The sequence below is a fragment of the Octopus bimaculoides genome, chromosome 20 (genome assembly GCF_046866305.1).
Source record: "Octopus bimaculoides isolate indiv1 chromosome 20, ASM4686630v1, whole genome shotgun sequence".
Taxonomy (NCBI): Eukaryota; Metazoa; Mollusca; class Cephalopoda; order Octopoda; family Octopodidae; genus Octopus; species Octopus bimaculoides.
The window spans coordinates 19,335,195-19,352,355 of NC_142947.1; the positions used below are offsets into that span (position 1 = coordinate 19,335,195).

General features: G+C 34.9%; 2 long non-coding RNA genes across 10 annotated transcripts in view; one reads left to right on the forward strand and one right to left on the reverse strand.

Moving 5' to 3' along the window:
* Positions 1-17,161, reverse strand: part of LOC106868233 (uncharacterized) — a 469,773-nt gene that overhangs the window by 347,544 nt on the left and 105,068 nt on the right. For all 9 annotated transcript variants that reach the window (XR_016237542.1, XR_016237537.1, XR_016237536.1 and 6 more), the window contains one exon: positions 5,223-5,336. This is a non-coding gene — a long non-coding RNA (uncharacterized LOC106868233). The remainder of the gene's footprint in view (positions 1-5,222; positions 5,337-17,161) is intronic.
* The window catches only part of LOC149131612 (uncharacterized), a 145,414-nt gene that overhangs the window by 7,345 nt on the left and 120,908 nt on the right, over positions 1-17,161 (forward strand). Inside the window, exon 2 of the long non-coding RNA XR_016237549.1 lies at positions 11,150-11,386. This is a non-coding gene — a long non-coding RNA (uncharacterized LOC149131612). The remainder of the gene's footprint in view (positions 1-11,149; positions 11,387-17,161) is intronic.

Genomic DNA, 17,161 nt, shown 5'->3' on the forward strand with positions numbered 1-17,161 from the left:
ACACACACACACACACACACACACACACACACACACACACACACACACACACACATATATATATATATATATATATATATATATATATATATATATATATATATAAAATGTATGTGTGTGTATATGTTTGTGTGTCTTTGTTTGTCCCCCTCAACATCGCTTGACAACAGATGCTGATGCGTTTACGTCCTGTATTTAGCGTGTGTGTGTGTGTGTGTGTGTGTGTGTGTGTGTGTGTGTGTGTGTGTGTGTGTGCATACCAATCCAGCTGACATGGATCTTGTTATAAATTTTAATCAAGCACTACATTTTTCCATTGATTTCTGCCTATCTTTCATTTTCTCATTTATATTTTACCCCCGAATAAGCTTGTTATCTTTTCCCGACACAGTACATCACTAACTTCCCTTGAATTTTACAATTTTTCTATTCTACTATTTTCTTGTCTATTACCGCTATTATTGGATTTAACTACTAACATATATTATCCTTATTTAAGATGCCTAGAAAGAGCCATCAAATAGAAATGAAAGTAGAATGTAAAAAAAAGCTTAACGTACAACTTAATCCCTTTACGCTGGACGTTAAACTTCGATCTTTTCTAAAAGTTTGATACGCTAGAAAAACTCTGCCATATTGTAACGTGTATGATACAAAAATATGTGACAATAAAGATAAATGTTTAAATAGCTATATCGGAGAAACTGTCGGTACAGATACAGAAGTGGCAAGTAATTATTCTGAGAAGCTGAAGAAAATTATTGTTGAAGGTGGCTACACAACAACAAATGTAAAATGTTGCTGAAACAGGGCTTTTCTGGAATCACCTGTTAGGACTTTTATTTCAAGTGAAGAACAATAAACTCCAACCTTTGAAGCTTCCAAAATTCGGCTAACGCTTCTTGTGATAGATATACTGCTGGTGATATTAAATTAAGACCTCTACTTGTATATCACTTTCAGAATCTAAGGACTTTGAAGGTCTATGTTGAGTTTAATCTCCATGAGAAGTGGTGTTTAAATAAAAATGGTTCGATGATTATGAAACTTTTCCAAGACTGATTTATAAAGATATAGTTCCAAGCATATTTCTAACGAAGCATTGTTCTTTTTAGACAATGCATTTAGATACCCATTAAATTTGAATAATATGTTTGATGTTAGACTGGAATATATCCCTAAGAACAGCGCTCTCGGTAATGGTTCAAAGTGTGATGGCTAACTTCAAGGTATATTATCTGAGAAAAACTTTGAAACAGTTCATAAAAGCAATTGATGGTGAGGATAAGCATGCAGTAAGAAACATCTAGAAAAATTCAACTCTGTGGATGCAGTAAATAACGACAAAGTGACGGGTTACAATAAAACCCTCAGCTATGAATGGTGTTTGGAAAAACCAGACTGTATAATCATAATTATCCAAGAGCAGAGGATGTACATAATGTCCAAAAAGACAGTGTGATACCAGTAAATGTTGCATAAAATTGTGTGGTTGAGTTGTTAGAATTCCATAGATAATGTTCGTCTAAGGAGGATCTGATGTTGGTAAAATAAGAGCGAGTGGGGTGTTTCTAATGTGTGTTTGTAATGTCGTTGGATGTACTTAGAGTGTGATTTACTGTCTAGTTCTTGCACGTTGTTATTGTTTGATCCCGTGTCAGTTTCAATCGAGCGCGATTCGGTTTAAAAGGGCTTCCACGTTGCATTGTTTAATATATACAGAATTAACCAATCTGGCAAAGTTTTATATGCGGATTAACTCACGCAGGTTTTTTGCAAAGAATTCTTTGCATAAAAAGTGTTTGTTATTTTTTAAATCAACGCCATCATCGTCATCACTGCTCCCCATCTCATTCTATCTAAGTTTCTTATGCTTTCTTTATTTAGCTGTTCCAGAGCTTTCACACACACACACACACATGTAGGATAAAAGTTAATTCTCGGAAACTGGTTGTTGATCTGCGATGGCAAGCTATGTATTGTTGGTGAAATGTTTTCTTTCAGTTCTGTCTCTTTTTATTCTTTTATTTGTTTCAGTCATTTGACTGCGGCCATGCTGGAGCACCCGAGGCTATAGAAGAAGACATTTGCCCAAGGTGTCACGCAGTGGGACTGAACCCGGAACCATGTGGTTGGTAAGCAAGCTACTTACCACACAGCCACTCATCGCTGTATATATATGTATATATATATATATATATATATATATATATATATATATATATATATATATATATATATATATATATATATATATATATATATATATATATATATATATATATATATATATATATATATATATATATATATATATATATATATATATATATATATATATATATATATATATATGTATACACACACACTTATTTCGTTCTTTCCACTCTTCGTCCTTTCGTTCCCCCTCTCTCACACTTCCTTGCCTTCTCTTCTTGCTCACTTTCCCTCCTCTTTTCACTTCACTATGTCCCTGTCATTTTTTTCTCGCCCCTCCTTATTTCTTCTGTCCCTCTGCCTCTACCTCTCTCTCTTCTCTCCCCCACATGACCGGTGTTCGGCCAAGCCTGACCTTTCTTTCTTGGTTCGGCCGTTGTCCGGGCAACATCTATATTCTTCCCTATGCCTGTGGAAGCTTGTATCCCTGCCGTAACGCTTTACTTCCACACACGCCAGCTTAATTTCATTCGTCCTTAGTCGAAAGACACCTGTTGTTATGCCCTGTTATTTGTATTTGTGTAACTTACTCCGTTTTTTTCCGTCCTTGTTTTCGTATACATTCGCTGCTTTCTTCCAAGGAATCTAATGCTCTTAGCTCAGTTTTTTCCTTGGGGCTGGCCAGATTGGAACAATCTCGAGTATAACCAGCCGAAAGTGCAAAGGTAATCTGGAACTCGACTGATGAAAGAAAACTCAGAATGACCTGTCCTTGTTTTCTTTGTATTGTCTATCTGGATGTTTTGCGTTCTTGTCCCATTATATATATATATATATATATATATATATATATATATATATATATATATATATATTTATATATAGAGGCGCGGGAGTGCTTGCGTGGTAAGTAGGTTACTTACTAACAACATGGCTCCGTGTTCAGTCTCACTGCGAGGCATCTTGGGCAAGTGTCTTCTACTATAGCCTCGGACCGACCAAATCCTTGTGAGTGGATATGGTAGACGGAAATTGAAAGAAGCCCGTCGTATATATATATATATATATATATATATATATGCTTGTGTATGTGTTTGTGTGTCTGTGTTTGTCCCTCCACTATCGCTTGATGACCGATGCTGGTCTGTTTACGTCCCCATTATCTAGCGGTTCAGCAAAAGACTCGATGGAATAAGTACGAGGCTTTCAAAGAATAAGCCCTGAGGTCGATTTGTTCGACTAAAGGTAGTGGTCCAGCATGGCCGCAGTCAAATGACTGACACAAATGAAAGGGTAAAAGAGTATGGCAAATGAAAGACGGAAGATGGAATATATATAACGATCACTGTGAGAGTAACACTTTTTAACAGTAAGCTACCAGGTGTACACCATTCCTTTTATTATCTTATATATATATATATATATATATATATATATATATATATATATATATATATATATATATATATATATATATATATATATATATATATATATATATATATATATATATATATATATATATATATATATATATATATATATATATATATATATATATATATATATATATATATATATATATATATATATATATATATATATATATATATATATATATATATATATATATATATATATATATATATATATATATATATATATATATATATATATATATATATATATATATATATATATATATATATATATATATATATATATATATATATATATATATATATATATATATATATACATATATATATATATATATATATATATATATATATGTATATATATATATATATATATGGCGGCGAGCTCGCAGAAACGTTAGCACGCCGGGCGAAATGCTTAGAGGTATTTCGTCTGTGTTTATGTTCCGAGTTCAAATTCCGCCGAGGCCAACTTTGCCTTTCATCCCTTCGAGGTCGATGAATTAAGTACCATTTGCGTACTGGGGTCGATCTAATCGACTGGTCCCTTCCCCCAAAATTTCGGGCCTTGTGCCTAGAGTAGAAAAGAATTTATATATATATATATATATATATATATATATATATATATATATATATATATATATATATATCAACTTTAAATAGAGCTCAAAACTGATCCGTTGAAAATACTTTATTACAATAATAATAATAATAATAATGAAATTGACCTATGTTAACAGATACTATATTCTTTTGCCAAATTTTTGGTGTAAAAAAATATATCTAAACATATATATATATATATGCACGCGCGCATCAACATCCATAAATGCAGTTTATGCATGCATATATATGTGTGTGTGCCAATATAGCTGTATATTTTATGTACATGATCCTATGATGTGCACATAAAGAGAAAAGGAGAGATACAAATGGGAGAGAAAGGGGTGTGGGGAGAAAGAAAATTGAAACACGTCAAAAAAGCATATATCAAGAATTATCCGAGAGAAATTCCAGTAACATTTTATACAATAATATTCAAGCTGCTCTCGTATCTGCACGTCTCTCAGAAGAAATAATAGGTTTGATTCTGCTTGAGTTTGACATAAGCAGCGATCAGTTATACTAATTAGCATAAAATTAAGTTCTTCCGAATTGTACTTCTAAATAGCAAAATCACTTCTTATGCTTATGCCTACCAGCCTTACGCTATTTTGCTGCATGCATTGTGTATGCGTGTGTGTTTGGGTGTATGCGTGTGTGTGTGTGTGCGTGTGTTGTGTGTGTGTTGTATGACATTGCGACGATGATCTGATTAGCGCATTCGTGAGGGTGTGAAACTTAGCAGAGAAGATTCTCTGTATATTAGATTTTAATATAATGTTGCCTTTATTTACTCTAGCATAAGGCTGTAAAATAAACTGGATCGCCCGAAATATATGAGAGTAAATACCTGTATTCAGATCTAAGGCCAAATGAAAATTCTCATTACATGTTCATTCGTACACACGTGCACGCACGCACGTACGCGCACGCGCACACACACACACATCAACGAGACAACCATTCGGATAGACGGACGGATTGAGACAGAAAAATATAAATTTATAAATATTGACTCACTGTGCAAAATATGGTCTTGTTAACATCCATAATATAAATTTATTTCATTGCTCGTTTAAATTCCTGCCGTTGCAAATATCAATCAACCTTTTCTTGTCGGAAAATAGTTGACCCCTGGTTGGAAAAAGAGTAAGAAAAAGAAAAAGAAAAAGATTTAGTTGTCTTCCAATGTTTGTCAATGGTACGAAATTTTGTAGGTTTGTATTGTGTAGTAATATATGACAGAAGTGGATTTACTGTACATATATACATACATACATACATACATGAATATATATGTGTTTGTATGTATATGCATGTGCGTGTGTTGTATGTGTGCGCGTTTGTGCATGTGTATGTATATAAATATGCATGCATATATCCGAATGTAATTCAAAATACATTACCGTTTAGGATTGCAAAATTTTGGTGTAATTTACTATTCAAAAATCTACTGCTACTGATATCACTACGTTGAGAATACTTATCATATCTAACTGAACTCCAGTGCCTCTATGGCATTTGGTCTCTGAAGGGAAGCAGCTCATTCTAGAAACAGCTGGATGTCATCATCGTTTTAAATATATTTTTTCTTACGATTTCTTAAATACAATGTGTAATATGCATATATATATATATATATATATATATATATATATATATATATATAAATGATGGAGGTGGAAATAGCACAGAAGAAAGTGTACGACATTTCAATTTTAGAGGGAATTTGATAAAAATGATTTTAAAAATTATATAAAGAAAATATTACTGGTTTCGATGAATCTCATCTTATCAAATATCAGTTAAAATTTATAAAAATTTGAAGTAAAAAACAGTTTATCTTCTGTCTGAGAGTCAAAAACATGTCTTGACCTCCAGACATGTTCTTGACTCTCAGACAGAAGATAAACTGTTTTTATTTCAAATTTTTATGAATTTTTACTGATATTTGATAAGATGAGATTCATCGAAACCAATAATATTTTCTTTATATAATTTTTAAAATCATTTTTATCTGTATTACATGGTCTTTTACGTTTTATTTCGAATTTCTATTAATACAAATTCTAAAGAATACAATTCCCAGAAATTATAAGGATTTCTTATTTTTCTTTCCTATTCATAGACACAAATAGATGTTTGTTTGCTTTGTCTTTTAGATCTTTTTACTAATCTGCGAGTTGCTTATTAGATATTTTCATATTATTTTCCTTTGAAGTGTTTCAATCACTTTATGTGTCATCACTTTGATTATTTCCAACAGAGTATACTAAAGTAATATATTTGACACGCAATGCTGCCTGAGTTTTAAAATCTTGAGAACATATGCAAGCAGTGTACGACATAACCGATACGTGTAAGGTAGATTTATATTAAATAAAGAGGAATTTACAATAACTTTTTGAACAAATATCTGTAGTGAAAAGAAAATTCACTTGCTTACGAGATGATCTTTTGACTCTCGCTGTTTCTTCATAATCATTCCAGCCTCTCAGTTTGAACTCTGTTACTGATTGGCTCAGCTGAAAGCAGCCGAGAAGAGAAATCTTTTGACCATTTCTTGTTCAGCATTCAGAAAATGTACCCAGTGACTAAAACTGGAAGTTATTTCTAATATATGACTAATTAGTGGTGGTAGTCTCCGTTGATAACACTAGTTCAGTAAATTTCACAAACTAGAATATGTCCTCGTGCGCTTAGAAGAAAAGATAAGGTTTCGGCGTGGGGTTCTTCATCACTACAAAAAATTCTTGTTTAGCCTGAGGTTAACTCTGATACAACAAGCCCATGATATAAAGCATTTAAGCTACGACTTCCATGCCTTTTTTTATATTGTCCGGTGCATATTTAAGACGATAAGGTATGATTTAAGGAGCTATAAAGGTTCCTCTTTTTTGGTTTAGACAAGGAATAATTCAGAGAAGCGTTCAAGAAATGTATTACACGAAGCAATTACTAGTCAACCCATGAATGCACATATAATTTTGTTGCTAAAAATGTTGTAACAGAAACGGTTACATTTTTAAGTAAACGCTAATAAACGAGAGGATGTAGATCTAACATTTCACATTTAACATAATTTACTTTAAGCAAGCGCACATAAAATATAAATACAAAAGTCTGAACACAAGGAGAAGAGAGAATACTGAATACTAAACACACAATAAAGTATCATTTTATTGAAAACTGAAAACTCTCAAACCGTCGCTCCAAGTCTCACATTTTCAATTTTCAGAACAGGATCTTTTAAACTTTTAGTTCCAGGCCTGTGTCATATTATCCGTTTTATGGTGCTAACATATATTAAATAATAATAATTCCGGATAAATTCCTAAGAAACTGTCGTAACTTTATCAATTACTATTTCCCGACCAAATGTTGTAATATAGTCGTGGGTTCTTGCTTGGTGGATGGCCTGGAAGAAAACTGAATTTCAAATCTACTTTTTCACATTCAGCTCTTACATTTTAATGTTTTGTCAGTTAGAGAATGGAAGATCGAGAGGACACCGTTATTTGAGTGCGCTTAGAGTAAAAATTAGCTTTAATTCGGCTTTTATACCCTTCTCTGGGAGAAATTGGTTAAATTCAAACCTGATGAGGCTTACAATGCTCTAGGCACACCCCGTATGTTACGACAATGCCAAGACGACTCCGTCAGCAGCTAGGGGTTTGATGAAGAAAGGAATATCTTTCTTGAGCACTCATTATACTCAATTGTTATTATTATTGCTTTTTACCCATGACAACATAATCCCACGTGCTCTTTTCTAAGACGATAGGTATGGGATTTCAAGGAGATTTTACTGCTTCTTCTAGTCGTTCAAATGAACACACAGAGATTTCTTTGTTGACGAGTCGCGGGATATATATATATACACATAATGTGTTTGTGCTTGTTCGTGCGCCTGTGCATGTGAGTGTCTTTGTACTCGTATATGTGCGCACATACTCAAAACTATTGAGCAAAAGACTTGTGATCAAAATCATTCTAGACATGACCATTTCATCTTTTTACTAAGTGCAGAGAATCCAAAATTACATTATACATATATACATGCTAGCTTCCAAATCCTTTTTTCTGACTGATAAAAATGATCAAACTTTACACCTCCGTAACATTAATTAAAAATATTTTATGAAATAAATGAGTCACAAAATCGGATTCAGCGTGAATAAGTACATCACTATACCAAATTCGAGATTTTTTCACTTTATTTTCAAATTTAAAAATCTGTGACTGCAATAGTAAAGATTCCTCTTTACCGCACCCTGTTTTTTTTTTTCTTTGTATATGTATATCGTTCACGCTGAGTTTATGTGTATATTTGTTTGTTTGTGTGCATGTACGTGTGTGTCCGTCCATGTGTGTGTGTGTGTGTGTGTGTGTGATGTGCACACGCGCGCGTCTGAGTGTATAGGCGCGCACGTGCGTGTGTAAGTGTGTGTCTGTGTGAGTGTGCGCATATGTATGTGTATAAGGAATTACATTAGGGCGGCAGAGTCCAAAGACCTTCACACAACATCAGCAGCGAGCTAAGAGAAATATTTACATTTATGTATCAAATGGTGAAATAAAAGCTTAGTTTATCGATACGTTAGAAACTGCCCCAAATAATGCAGAAATCTGTCCTGATCAAGAGACTTCTCCATCGGAGAAAACAGAGAATAAAAAAAAATTGAAATAAAAGCATTCTGTTCTGAAAATTGCCAAGCAACGACGGGATACTCAGTGTGTGTGCGTGCGTGCGTGTGTGTGTGTGTGTGTGTGTGTGTGTGTGTGTGTGTGTGTGTGTATATATATATATATATATATATATATATGTATATATTGAACACACACACGCACACACAAAAGCCACTAGAGAATTCGAATGAGCGCGTATGCATCTGTAAGAATGTTGTAATAAATATACTTGTTATATATGATTATGTGTATGTGAGTATATAAACATACATACATGCATACATACATACATACATGCATACATACATACATACATACATATATACATGCATATCTGTCTCTCACCATCTCTCACCGGATACCTATTATTCGCTCCAGATATATGACACTGTATAGTTTCGTGTGACATTGTTCAATTTAGGTTAGATTCATTTCATTCAAATCAGACGACCATTAGCTCACACGCACGCGCACACACACACGTGTGTGTGTCACACGTGTGTGTGTGTCACACGTGTGTGTGTGTCACACGTGTGTGTGTGTCACACGTGTGTGTGTGTCACACGTGTGTATGTATGAGTGGTTGTGTATGCGCGTATGTGCGTATATGTTTGTGTATTCATAAACAAATACAAACATAATGTACATATAGTTCTATTGTGAAACTTGGCTAAACTAGACCCAGCTTTAGCTGGATCCCGGTTACAGCAACAAAAACAATCTCAGTAGTATGAACCACAGAGCATCAGCCTCAGAGAAAACGAGTTAGCTTCACAATTTCTATTAAAATCTTTTGATAAATTACAATTTACGTCGTAGAAAAGTAGAAAAATCTAAAACCTATAAAAAAGAAAGTCTGACATTATAGGTTCTAATATTTTCGTACCTTATTATACAACATCAATCTCAATACTGCCATCCGTCGATAGCGACGTAGTTGTTATCAAAAAGAATATAGTTACAATAACGCAATATAGTTACAACATCACTTCAATACTAACACAAAACTACTACAGTACTAACTCAACACCACTTCAGTCACTACCTCGACCACCATCGATACCTTAGTACAGCCACATCATTATGATGTCACGACGACACTAACTACAATATCTATTACAACAGTCACACCAGTACCACAATGTATTCACAGCACCACCGCACTGACACTGCACCACCACCCCCTCAACTAACATCGACACCACATCAGAGCACTACAACGATCACCGCGTGAGAATCTTCACCTCAATATCACCAGATTTACCGCAATAAAGCTACATCGGTCCCACGATTACCATTAACGGCAACGGGCAACATTGCGACACCATGACAATCGTACCAGAGTGTCATCGGAATCAGCACCATCACCTCCTCCTCCTCCTCTTCCTCCTCCTCCTCTTCTTCCTCCTCCTCCTCCTCCTCCCTATCATTTCTATAAATAAGAGTAACGAAGTAGTTGTTACTTGTTAAACAAAAAGAAATTGAAGAGCATTAGATCTCGTTGTCACCACTTCACGTTTCACAACTACAGCTATGTAGTTACAACATCACTTCAGTACTAACACAAAACTACTACAGTACTAACTATATTGCGGTGGTGTAACGGTTAGCATGGTTGCCTTCCAAGCAATCGATCCGGGTTCGACTCCCGGCCGACGCAATTATATTTTTCACGGTGGGTGCACCAGCATGACCGCAGCCACTTGGCTGAAACACATAAATAAATAAATAAATAAATAAAAATATGTATATATATATATATTGCTTTGTTATATGTCAATAACAGAAAGGACGACGACGACAGGTATAATAACGGTGACGTCAATACTAATGATGATGATGAACACCACCACCGCCACCACCATCATCACCACCATCATCATCACCATCGTCACCATCATCACCACCACCATCCATCATCATCATCATCAAGTTACGGCAACAAACATATCTTCATTGGTTTAAGATTATTTCGTTTTCATCTACTTTTTGTTTTTCTTTTTTTGCTTCTTGTTTTTAAATTACCTTCTGTTTTTATCAGATACAGTAGAATTGGTTTTTATATTTCATTTCATTTTATGTTTTGTAGATATCATTTAGATATCCTTATAACCATGATATGATATTTATCGGTAGATATCATTATAGTATTATCTATAGTAGACATCTCGGCCGAATGTTATTAACTTACATTACGTGTTTTCAAAGAATTAGTCATTATTTTCATTTTCTACATTTTTTTTCTTTCAAACCAACAGGGTTTAATCACCTAGCACCACGGCCAATAACCACACAGACACGTATTTATGATATTTAAGCGCGATTTCATAATATACTTTTTATGCGTGATCAAAATGCCTCGAACTGCTAAAACCCTTTAACTCAGAATGTGGTCGGAAAAGATGTACAACTTGAACTATCTTCATGAAATGTATTTGAGATTTGTCGGCTTTAGAGAAGGGAATAAAGAAAAAAACCTCCAAATCTACCCGAAAGTAAGTATTGAACTTGAGCACTGTTAATGGGTATAATAACTATCAATTTTTCCCAGTGCTGTATTCAAATTGTTTCTCACACTACGGTCTATACTTACTCCTAAGTCGGTAAGTAGGCGGCCTGGGTCACTACTGAATTGAATTTCGAGCACAGATTCAATGCTGATACACGTTTCAAAAAAACGAACAGCTGTACTTCCTCTGTTTGCGCGCGCGCGTGTATATAGATATATATATATACAGACAATAGGTGAGAGCTAGATATGTTCAGTATACACACACGCACGTGCGTACACACACACATACACATATTTCTGTACATACATCTACATATATATATATATATATATATATATATATATATATATCTACATATATTCAGACACATATATCTACATATATAAATGTACATATATACGAATATATTTACACAGAGCAGAAAAAAATAAAGAATTCTATGAAGAGAATATATAATATCTTGACCATTTTAACCTCTGATGAGAACTAAGATTATAATGATCAGAGTTCGAAATCACGTGATAAGGATGTATTTCTTTACTTCATTTTGTGAGTTTACCTCGCCGTAGAAAGGTGCTTTAGATCGCTCTCTTGCTTTTCCTCAATTCATAAGGTTAGTGTATAGTGTGGCTTTTCGTGTAGTTTTGACTTTTATTTCTAGCAATTGCCGGTTTCTAATTTGTACCCTTCTTTACACACACACACACACACAAGCACACACACACACACACACACACATACACACACACACACACTTATATATATATATATATATATATATATATATATATATATCACTTCATATGTAAACAAACATAAGTTTGTTTTTGAAGCGTTGAAATGTATTGTAGAACAAGTAGAAAGATATATTTTCAACCCGTAGATACTGAACAGTATATATATAGGATAAAATCCTTTTAAGAGCAGAAAAATTTGTCGGTCTTAAAAATGTTCTGCTCATAAAAGGATTTTATCCTATATATATAGTGTTCAGTATTTATGCGTTGTACCACTTGTTATATATATGAATGTATGCGTGTGTATATATATATATATATATATATATATATATATATATACACCATGGGACTCAACAAAAAGAATAGCATTCGATCAGCTAAGACATAATGGTATAATAAAAACTAAAAGTCCTGTTAAATACAGAACTTGTGGGTTTTACGCAGAAATAAAAATAACACTGACATCTCGTTTTAACAGATAAAAATATCTTGAAGTACTAAAGAGTAAATTTATTCGATAAAATCGCCATTGGCTTCAACCACGGCCTCCAGACGACTTCGGAATCTCTTGCAAATAGGCACCCAAACACTGAAATGTTCGTATTGGAGCTTCCGGCGCGAATGCCAAGCAGTACAGCATGTCGTTTCCAAATTTCTGGCAGAGTGAATTGCGTCATGTTGCTGTTTTTCTCACAGACGGTACCCAACTGACCCTACTATACTGTGTAGTCGACAAAATCAAAAACAAAGTATGCGCACACGCGAAATAAAAAGTATAAAATGGCAACAATTTACCCATCGCGCCCTGTATATATATATATATATATATATATATATATACACAGGTACATGCATACATACATACATGCATACATACCTACATACATACTTGCATACATGCATATATATTGGTGTAGGCTTGGCTGTATGGCTGTGTGGTTAAGAAGCTTGCTTATCAACCACTGGTTTTGGGTTCAGCGCACTGTGCGCACCCTGGAAAAGAAACTTCTACTATAGCCCCAGGCGGACTTAATGCCCTGTGAGTAGATTTGGTGTTAGTGTGTCTTTATATCTGTGTTTGTCTCCACCAGCTGCTCGACAGCCGGTGTTAGTTTGTTTATGCCCCCATACCACTTCAGTAAAAGGGACCAATAGAATATGTACCAAACTAAAAAAAATATATACTAGGATCAATTACTTCGACTAAGCCCTTCAAGCCTGTGCCCCAGCATAGTCGCAGTCCAATGATTGAAACATGTAAAAGGTAGACATCATTAACACACAGAGGATAATTTTAATTGTAGTATGTAATGTATAATAATGTATAATAAACATTCAACTGAAGCTTCGTTGTGAAAATAAACAAACTGGTTTTATCACTCTGAAGGCAGAAAAACTGGAATCGATGTGAATAGTTTAATCAGGCTTTGGGTAAGATCTATTTAAATAAATACTTTTTATCCAAATCCTGACTACCACATTTTTCTTAGCATATACAATCTATACACTACCTCAAACAATCTATACATGCAAAGATATATATACATAGACACACTCGCGCGCACGCATACACACACACGCACACACACACATACATACACACATACATACACACACACATTCGTGAGCAGAAAGCGATTATTTTTTTCTCTGCCGAGGTCTAAGAAAAGTAGAAACTAGTCAGCTTGATTTCATTTTTATATCTACTGAGAAATAAACCTTCGGTTTTAATACTTTATTTGCAATTCACAGTGAGACTAAATCTCTATGCATATTGAATTCATGCCTTCCATTGCATTAGGTTTAAATTTATCAAAAAATAGTGTTGTGTGATATATATATATATATATATATATATATATATATATATATATATATATATGCATATACTCATTTACTATTTGTTTTTACATGACCGAACGCAGCGTCACCAATCTGTAAGTAGTTTTCGCAACTTTATATTTTCCGACGCTACTCTATCTCTTTCTCTTTCTCTTCAATTTTTCCCCCTCTCGTTCTTCCTCTGTTTACTACTACGTATCTCTCTTTACCCCTCTCGTTCTTCCTCTGTAACGACTACGTATCTCCTTTTCCCCCCTCGTACTTCCTCTCTTCCTCTTTTCCTCTCGTTGCTCACCTATTCTTCTACTTCCTCCCTTTGTTTCTCCCTCTACCACTCTCTCTCTCTTCCCCTTACACCGGCATGGTCACATGCTTCCGGTCAATAATCCTTTTCTTCCTTGGCTATCGCCGAGCAAACACGCGAACTTACTTCGTCCCTACTTTCAAGTTCGTGCCTCACAGCGTTCATACACATAATTTTTCCCGTCTGGCCGTATAGATTTTTCTGTTTGTTTTCCTGTCTTGTTTTTTGTCCGCCACTACATTCCTCCATGGCAAGGTTTAATTTGTGTATACAAATTTAATTTGTGGTCCATGGGAAGAGCCGTTTTAGCGATGCGTCCTGCCAAGCTCTTCGAAACGCCGGTGTTAAAACGGGGGTAGCTGATGAAGAAGAATGTTCTCTATGTGGCTTGTGTGTTTTCTCGTCTACGTTTTGTTTGCAATGTCCTGTACGCAGATATGCACCTATACATACAGGTGGATGTCGGTATGCACATACCTGTACGTATATATGCATATACTCATTTACTATTTGTTTATATATATATATATATATATATATATATATATATATACACAAAGGATATATAAGCATTTATACACACATATATGTACATACTTACATCTACATGTGTATACAGATGCATATTTGGGTACAGGACGTTAGAAAAATGAACTACAGACAACGGAACGAACACATAGGAAAACAAATAGCCACTTGTGGAATTATTCCTTCATCAGCTGCCTCTATTCTAAACAAGGCGTTTCGAAGATAAGGCAGGACGCACTCTTAGAATAGTTTCTTCCTGAGTAGTGGATCAACCCACTAAACAGAGCATTCCATATATATATATATATACATATATATATATATATATATATATACACATGCATTGTCGAGGTGGTTGTTTCTCGTGTTCTAGAATTTCCATATGCTCATGACTTAGTGGCTTCATCCTTGTTGGTGAGGTTAATGACGGAGAAAGCCAATACTTGGTGAAGCAGGTGGAAATAAAGATGGTGAGGAAGAGGTAGAAGGCATGTCTGTTGTTACCTCTTGCGCTCTTCACATTTTCTTGAACGTTTCTTTTGACTTAAAAATGTCAGTTCAAGTGGTGACAAAATGATGCCGATTGAAGCGGTTCTGCGCTTCAGTTTTCGGCGTTTTCGTTTAAATTCCGTCCGTTTTGATGGCTGGCTTTAGGTGATCTTTGTAACGGCGGAATGGATATCCTAGAGTCATTGCATTCAGAGAATTTGATGAAGATATTTCTTATTCAAATCACGTCTTAATCATCGTAGCTGGATTTTGATCATGGTTGATTCTCTGCTTTGACTGTTGGCTTTTTCTAGAAGAACATTGTCGGTTATGTAGTCCTCTTATTTGATGTTTTAGAAGGCAAGGAACTTTTATTGAGGGGAATATTTCAGTTTTTTGATGTCTCAACATTAAAGTGTCCCCGTTTCACAACCGTATAATAATGTTGAAATAACGACAGCTTGATAAACAACCATTATCACGTTGGGGATCTTGCCAATTGTCCAATTACTGAGTGGGCTGATCTAATTCTGTGTTCTACATTCTTCCCGAAAGTACATTTGTAGAAACGCTGATTTCCAAGATAGGGAAAAGGATCAACTTATTCAAGATATGTTTCAGAAACGATGCTATTGAAATCAGGGGTGCTGGTCTTGGGATCAGCTTGGGCTTTTCTTGATATTCACTGCAGTAACGAAACGATCATATGCTGACTGACTTCCAGAATACCAGGTGTGCATGGCAGAGTCTAGTGATGGCATATGCGTATTGAAGCTGAGATGCATTGAATGCGTGTGTGTGTGCGTCTATGTGTGTGTGTGTGTAACTCATGGGGTAATGGGAGATGCAATCGTGTCAAGCATTTTATTTTAGTTTTATTTATCGTTTATTATTACATTGCGGCCATGATGGGGCACCACCGTCAAGGGTTTTGTGGGGGTATATTGATTCCAGTAATTATTCTAAAGTTTGGTGCTTATTTTATCAATATGAATTTAAGATCAAAAGCATCTCTAGTTTTTAAACGGCATAAACATACACACACTCTTACGCACCATGCACACACACACAAACACAGATATAAGCATACACGCGCACACACACACACGCACACATATACAGGCATACACACTCACGAGCGCACGCACACGACGGACTTCTATGCTGTTTCGGTCTACCAAGTTTCACTGAAGGCTCTATTCAACTCGAGACTATAATAGAAAACTCTCGCCCTAAGTGTTACGATTTAAGTGTGAACCCAAATCCAAATGTTTACGCTGTGAACATGTTAACCATACAACCATGCCTGTGTGTATGTTACAGATACATTTCTTTTTGAGCATCTACAACTCAGTGGACAACTGTAGTGGGTTCAAATCCAGCTATTTGAACTTTTCTCTGATGTGAAAACAAGAACATGAAACAGCATTAAAACGCTACCTGCGTTGTTCACTTGTAGAACAATATGGTAGATAATGTCTTCGATATCTTCCATAGAGGAGCTGACAAATATAACAAAACAACTGCATTCAGAATTGTTGTTTCTTAAGTCTGCGCATTTAATACTACATGTGTGGAATTTGAAGCAATCTAAAGAATCAATTTCAAGAGAAATTACATATTTAATAGTTCCTTATAAACTGCCAACCATTTTACAGTTTATAAATAACCGCAGAGTTCCATATGTACTGCTAATATCCACGCGCGCGCGCACACAAACATGTATGTTTGCATGTATGTATACTTCAAAGTGTATCTCCTTTTGTTACTATCTGCTTATTTTCTTTTTTTATCGGCAATTCTAAAGGCACGTGTGTATATGTGTGAGTGTGTGGTGTGTGTATGTGTCTGTGT